Genomic DNA, 7,153 nt, shown 5'->3' on the forward strand with positions numbered 1-7,153 from the left:
CCATGTAGTTCATCTTCGCCATGACATTGCAGCATCCTTTGAGGTACAGGGAATACTCATTCAAGGCTTTGGGATCTTCAGGTTTTATATTTGGCCAATTGAGAACCTTTTCAATATAGGCAGTGGAAATTTTATACTCATTGCCAAAATGTTCAAGCAACAAGCGCTTTGCCCTGAGATAGCCCTGTTCTCCACCTATATGCTGACAACTTCTTACTAGGTCTCTAGCTGGTCCTCTAGTAAATTGCTCCAGGTAGAACAACCTATCCTGTCCACTGTCAGTTTTCCTCTCAATGTTGTGTTCAAAAGACGTCATAAATGACCTAAACTGTAAAATGTCCCCATCAAATACAGTGACACTTTTAGGTGGCAATAATGACAATTGCTGCTGTCTGAGAAGCATATACGTAATTTCATTTTGTCTGTTTAAGACAGAAATTAGCCTATTGGAAGCTGCCCCTTCCTCTAATGGTCTACGATGCTCAAGCTCTTGCTCTGATAATGTAGGACCTGCTCTGTCTGCATGAGATTGAAGAAGAACATCATCCAGCTGTCTATATTCTGTGCTGAGTTCTGCTCTGTCAGATTGATCATGGGAGTTTTCAGCAATTCTAGCCCCCTCTTGAGCTATACTGTCTGCCTGCAGAGATTGTGCCTGCCCTTGTGCTATCCCTATAACACCCTGGGTCTCCTGGAATAACCAGTGTCCTCTCCGGTCACCATGGGAACGATCTTCTGCGTATGGTGGTCGATACAATGGCAGATGCTGTAGATGCTGTACCCCATCTCTTGGACGCACACTCCTGTGTTCGTGCACATTGGTGGTTGGAGCCCCATTTAGCAGAGTTTCCATGTTGGCAAGTTCCAAGTTCCTCTCCTGAAAGTATGCGTTCATGCCATCCGCTGGGGTGGAATAGACTTGTTCTTCTGCGCTATCCAACACTGCGAGCTTTGCATTTGCTGCAGACAACTCAGCTGCGAAGTTCAGAGTCTCCTTTTTTCTTCTTATTTCTTCTCTTTCTTTAGCTAAGAGCTCTTCCTTTTCTTCTAATGCATGTCTTTCTTTCAAAGCAGTGGCTTTAGCTAAAAGCGCTGCCTTCTCAGCATGTGCTACCAGACGAGCTGACGCTGAGCTTGCATGTGAACTTCTACTTTTACGTGAACCCTGACTTACTAGAGAGATGCTGTCTTTAGGACCAATTTCATCTCTTTCTGGTAGTGGTTGAACAGGACATGACTGTATCCATAACTCAGCCTTAATCTTGAACTCATTGATGTTAATTAACTTGGGTTCATACCACTGTTTGGCGTCTGCAGCACACTCATCTTGTGATAAAAACTGTTGGTATTGTTTGTGCAGGTCATTAAACTCTTCAAACATGTCATTGTATTTCTGAACACTCTCCTTTACTTTATGCAAATTGACTGTATCAGTCATAAGCTCAGTTGTTTGGTTCATTTTGCGAGTTAATGCAGCACACTTGTTCTTTCTTGCATTTTTTGCTTCTTTCTTCTTCTTTTCTAACTCAGCCAATTCTTCTTGCTTTTCTACCTCAACAGGTGCAACATCAGTGTTAATCCTCCATATTGATTTAAGCTCTTTGTTCCATGGGTAAACTCAAAAAGTACTTTTTCTTTCAAAAATATAACTAAATATTCATCAAAATGAATTCTTATAAATTAATAGAGCAAGATTGCTTAAAAAGTTCTTTGCTTAACGTACCGATTCCTTTGGATTGTCTAGGATTGATTTCGGCCTTCAAACAATCCAGGATGTCACTTGAACTTCCTGGTCTGGTGTTCCTTTGTTCAGAGTATCCAAGATTCCTTTGGTCCAAGTACATCCATTCAGAGCAGTCTTTTGACTAAATGTAGCAGCTTTTCTGTTTCTCCCTTTTGATCCCTGAATTACTGCTACTGGTGACTGAGATATCCTGACGCGTGCTGGTGTAGTGTAGAAGATGAGTAATGATGGTTGATCCGGTTGTTCCAATGACCATTTATTGTTGTTGTTGGTGGTACAGAACTTGAATAAAAATAAAATAAAAAATTAAACTAAAGCAGTCTCTTAGTTATCAAACGGATTGACTGGCTTGTCAAGTCTCCACGCAGCACGGTCAAAAGACTGTTTGCCCTCTCAGCCACCCCAGATGCTGTGGCTTCCTGTTCTTAAGGCCTTGTTCCCCTTGGGCTCCACCTTCAGCCTCCACTGACCTTCAAGTCCACTAGGTGGGGGTAGACAGACAACCTGTGGCCATATATAATCTCTCACTCACTCATTCACACACACACACACACACACACACACACACACACACACACACACATACACTCACTACTATTCACAAGAAAGAAACATAAATCAACACAAAACTTAATTTGGCTCCTACACCTCCTCTCTACGAACATTCTTGTATGAGGTCATGGCAGTAGTTAATAGCAGACCGCTGACCACGGACAACCTGAATGATTCATCCAGTCCAGAGCCATTGACACCAAACCACATTCTGACCATGAAGTCCACAATCATAGCGCCTCCCCCTGGGAAGTTCATCAGGGAAGACCTTTATCTCCGGAAGAGATGGCGTAGAGTTCAACTCCTGGCCAACAACTTCTGGTCACGTTGGAAGAAGGAGTATCTCCTAAATCTCCAAAACAGGCAAAAGTGGACCAAGGACCGCAGAAATGCACAGGTCAATGACATTGTTCTTCTGAAGGAGGATGGGATACCACGGAACAAGTGGAAGTTGGCAAGGGTCATGCAAGTTCATTCTGGGAAGGATGGAAGAGTGAGAACACTCAAGCTGTTACTCAGTGATTCAGCGCTGGATAAAATGGGAAGACGCACCTCCAAACCAGTCTACCTGGAGAGGCCCATTCAGAAGACGGTCACACTGTTAGAAGCAGACTAAAGACCACTGTGTACCATTATCACTCTCAGTGTATTAGCTGGCCTTATCAATTTGTTATTGATTTGTTACATGATAATATTTAAAGTGACGTTCATATACAGTATATGTCTCCCATAAGTCGTTCTAAGAAATCACTTGTGATTTGGTGGGAGTGTAACTGCCCACGTCAGTTAATACATTTATTTATTTTTGGTTCCTACCTATCTTTTCGGGCTCATTGTTTTTGTTTCTACACGGTACCCTTTTAATGATACACCGCCTGGCAGAGCACGGCAAGGGAGAAATCACGGCAGGTTGTCTCCACACACATTAAAGTAAAGTTAATATAAAGAGTTACAACGTTAAATGTAAACAAAGAAGACAGAGAAAGAAGAAAAGACAAGATTCAGCCCCTTTGGTAGTGTGCAGCCTACGAGGTGTGGTTTATTGTTGTATTGAGTAATTACATTAAGCTACGAGCTCTGCATCAGCATATTCATTTACGTGATTGTTTGTTTACTTCCTTGCTTCAGTTCTCACGGGTCTGTCTGGGTCGCTTGATGAGTGAATAAACCCTGTTTCATAAAATGATCTCGGGCCTCATGCTTTACTACCAAGAGGAGCTACACCCTGGTTTGAAATAAACTGGAATACGGTGATTTCTGAAAATTCTCCTGAGTTTTCCGGACACTCCAGACACGTACGGGATGACGATGTTTTTTCTTTTGTTGTTCTCCTCCTCTCTGTCCCTTTTGGGGTATCTTTTTGAGCCTTTTATAAAAGGCCCAGTTGGGATATCCACATGTCTTGAGTCCCCGTTTAATGTGTTTTTTCTCCTTCTCCTGGCCATCCGGTCTTGTGGGTACAGTCTGTGCTCTGTGCTGGAGCGTTCTGATGACCCCTAGTTTGTGCTCCAGAGGGTGGTGGGAATCAAATAATAAGTGCTGGTCAGTGTGGGTGGGTTTTCTATACACTTCAATGTTGAGGCTTCGGTCTTCTTCCACATGCACCAGACAGTCCAGGAAAGCCAGACTACCTCCGCTGATGTCCTCCCGAGTGAACTTGATGTTGCTGTCCACTGCATTGATGTGCTGTGTGAAAGATTCCACTTCCTGCGTCTTGATTTTAACCCAAGTGTCGTCCACGTACCTGAACCAGTGTGTGGGGGTGTTACCTGTGAAAGAGTTCAGGGCTCTGGTCTCGACCTCCTCCATGTAGAGATTGGCCACAATAGGTGACACCGGTGACCCCATTGCACAGCCGTGTTTTTGCCTGTAGAATCCTCCATTAAATTGGAAATAGGTGGTCGTCAGGCACAGATCGAGTAACACGCAGAGTTGGTCTGGGGTGAGGGTGGTCCTACCAGCCAAGGAGTCATCCTTTAGTAGTCTTTCCCTTACTACTCTAGTGGCTTCTCCGGTGGGGATACACGTAAAGAGGGAGGTTACATCATAGGATACGATGGTTTCCTCTGGACCCAGTGTGATGCTACTAACTTCACCGTATTCCAGTTTATTTCAAACCAGGAAACACACTTAGGCAAAGACTGGTCCAGCCTAAAGACAAAACACCCAGGCAAAAACAGAGTAATGTGGTGTACGCTGTTCAGTGCAGTGAGGAGTGTACAGATTTATACATTGGAGAAACCAAACAACCCATCCATAAACGCATGTACCAGCACAGGAGAGCCAGCTCATCAGGAAACGATTCAGCGGTCCACCTACACCTGAAGGACAAAGGACACTCCTTTGAAGATAACAACGTCCAAATCTTAGCCAGAGAAGACCGATGGTTTGAAAGAGGAGTAAAGGAAGCCATCTATGTCAGACTGGAAAAACCTTCACTAAACAGAGGAGGTGGACTGAGATTTAATCTGCCATCTATTTACAATACAGTTTTAACTTCTGTCCCCAAGAAGTTTCAGTCTCATTCACACCTTGACACTGGAGCCTCAGACGGACAAGAGTCGTTAGAGAACCATTCATAGGAAAGAGGACAGGGACAACACAGTCCCCCCCTCCACTACAGGTAAGTACCCAGTCGTTAAGGGAAATTAGCTGCACCAGTTTCTGGTTATTAGCATAACAAACAAGTTTTTTCAGGAGGAGTTCCTATTTAAACCTCAGATTTCCCACCAGTCCACCAGAACTGAAGAAGCTACTCGGATGAGTGGTGAAACGTCTTCTGAACAAACTCTACAAGTCCTTTTTAAACCTTTTTTGGATAATGATAAAGATGTTGTTCAAGCAGTCTGGTGCTTTCTGAGCCCTTTGATTTACTTATGGTGGAGATGGTGATGGAGATGATTATCTTTGTACATGTGATGATCTTATTGAGCTCATTCCTACGGTGCTGGGACATTAGGACTTTAGTTGAATGAACAATAAACAAAGATCAAATGTTTGAATGATTTTATTACTTGATCAACACATCTGAACTTCTGATGGAACAGTAAAGAGAGTTAGTGCTGTGTATGTTAACTTCCTGTAGCCTTCAGGGTGACGACAAGGATGTTCAGATGGTGACTTGTATGTTAGGATAGTAAACACACACATGTTCTTTAATGGAAAACTGAACAATCAGTGTTTATTAAGACATTAGTGAAAGAAAAGGACTTCATTATAGTGTTAAAATACACTTTAATGGAATAAAATAACACTGTGTGTTAAAGATGAACACTCAACGTGAAAGAGAATAAGATTAGACTAGATTAGATTCAACTTTATTGTCATTACACATTTTCAGGTACAGAGCAACCAAATGCAGTTTAGCATCTAACCAGAAGTACAACAGACAGTAAGTACACGTGGTATAAATACTATGGTATATAGTAGTTGTATATAGTAGTAGTATGGTACAGGTTGTTTTACAGCATATGGACAATATTCCCAGATCAAACCTATGTTACAGGTGAGACCATATATACAGGTGAATGAGCAGGATCTACACAATGATTGAATGAGCTACTATGAACATATTATACAGATGGATTTGTTCATTACATGAGAGGAGACTAGAAACAGGAACTAGAACATCATTTACAATGGAGGAGATGATCAGATGATGAATCAGTTGATACAGAAACAGATAAAGTGAAAAATGAACAGTGAATAAACAATAAGCAGCAGCTACCTGATTTTACTACACTAGTGCAGTATTCACTACATAGTACTGTACTAACAGATTATATAAAGAGAGCATGTGCAGAGCAATCAGTAGTGGAGAGGTGATGGTGGAAAAGTCTTTGGGTGTGTAGGGGTCATCAGGGGTCATCAGAGGTCATCAGGGGTCAGAGGTCAACAAGGTCACAGCTCTGGGTACAAAGCTCTTCCTCAGTCTGCTGGTCCTTGTCTGGAGGCTTCATGAGGACAGGAGGGACAATAGTCCATGTACCAGGTGGGAGGAGTCCTTCTTCTTGTGGACGTCCTCTAGGACAGGGAGTGGACTTACTGTGATGATCTGGACAGTTTTCACTGATAAGAGTTCACTGATGTGGTGTCATGAAACAACACAGAGGGTTAAATATTAACACTATAGGATTCTCATGGATCAGTGTTAAAATGACTCTTTGACTAGTGTTGATATTTGAACTCTTTAATAAAGTGTGTGTGAGCTGAATGAACACATGACTGAGCTGCATGTGTCCACAGATGCAGTCCATATCCAGTGGTGTACTATGAGCTAACTGTTCCAGTGTTTGATGATGTGACTACAGGTTTTCATTCTGATCTGTTCATCACTACACTACGTCTGCTGCTGATTCCTCCACCAACACAGATCTGCTCCTGCACCATCAGCAGGAGAGCAGACTGTCTGTGACTATCAGAGCTACGCCGTCACGTCCTTCTACTGTTGGTGTCCATCACAAGGTGATCATGCTTCACTAGGATCACTGTGTCCTGCTGCTGTATGTCTTTAGTCTTCAGGTCCATACAACCTTTGTCTGTCTGCTGTGTGTTGCCCACGTTGCTCCTGCAAGTTGACCCCAGAGACAGTGACCTGATTAGTAGCAGATACTGGCCAGCAACAGCAAGCTGCCACATGCTGTTCACATGTGATGTTAATGAACCAGAATCACAGCGTCCTTGTTTCCAGACTGTCAGTACATGTGGTGATACGTTCCATCTGTGCCTGGTGGAGCCTTCAGGTGCCCTGCATGACACCAGACATGCTGTATCTGCAGATGGGAACAGAAAGAAACCCAAAGCTTCTAGTTTTACTAACGGATAGATGAACTACAATGAACCTCATGTCCATCTATA

This window comes from Chelon labrosus (genome assembly GCF_963514085.1).
Source record: "Chelon labrosus genome assembly, chromosome: 1".
Taxonomy (NCBI): domain Eukaryota; kingdom Metazoa; phylum Chordata; class Actinopteri; order Mugiliformes; family Mugilidae; genus Chelon; species Chelon labrosus.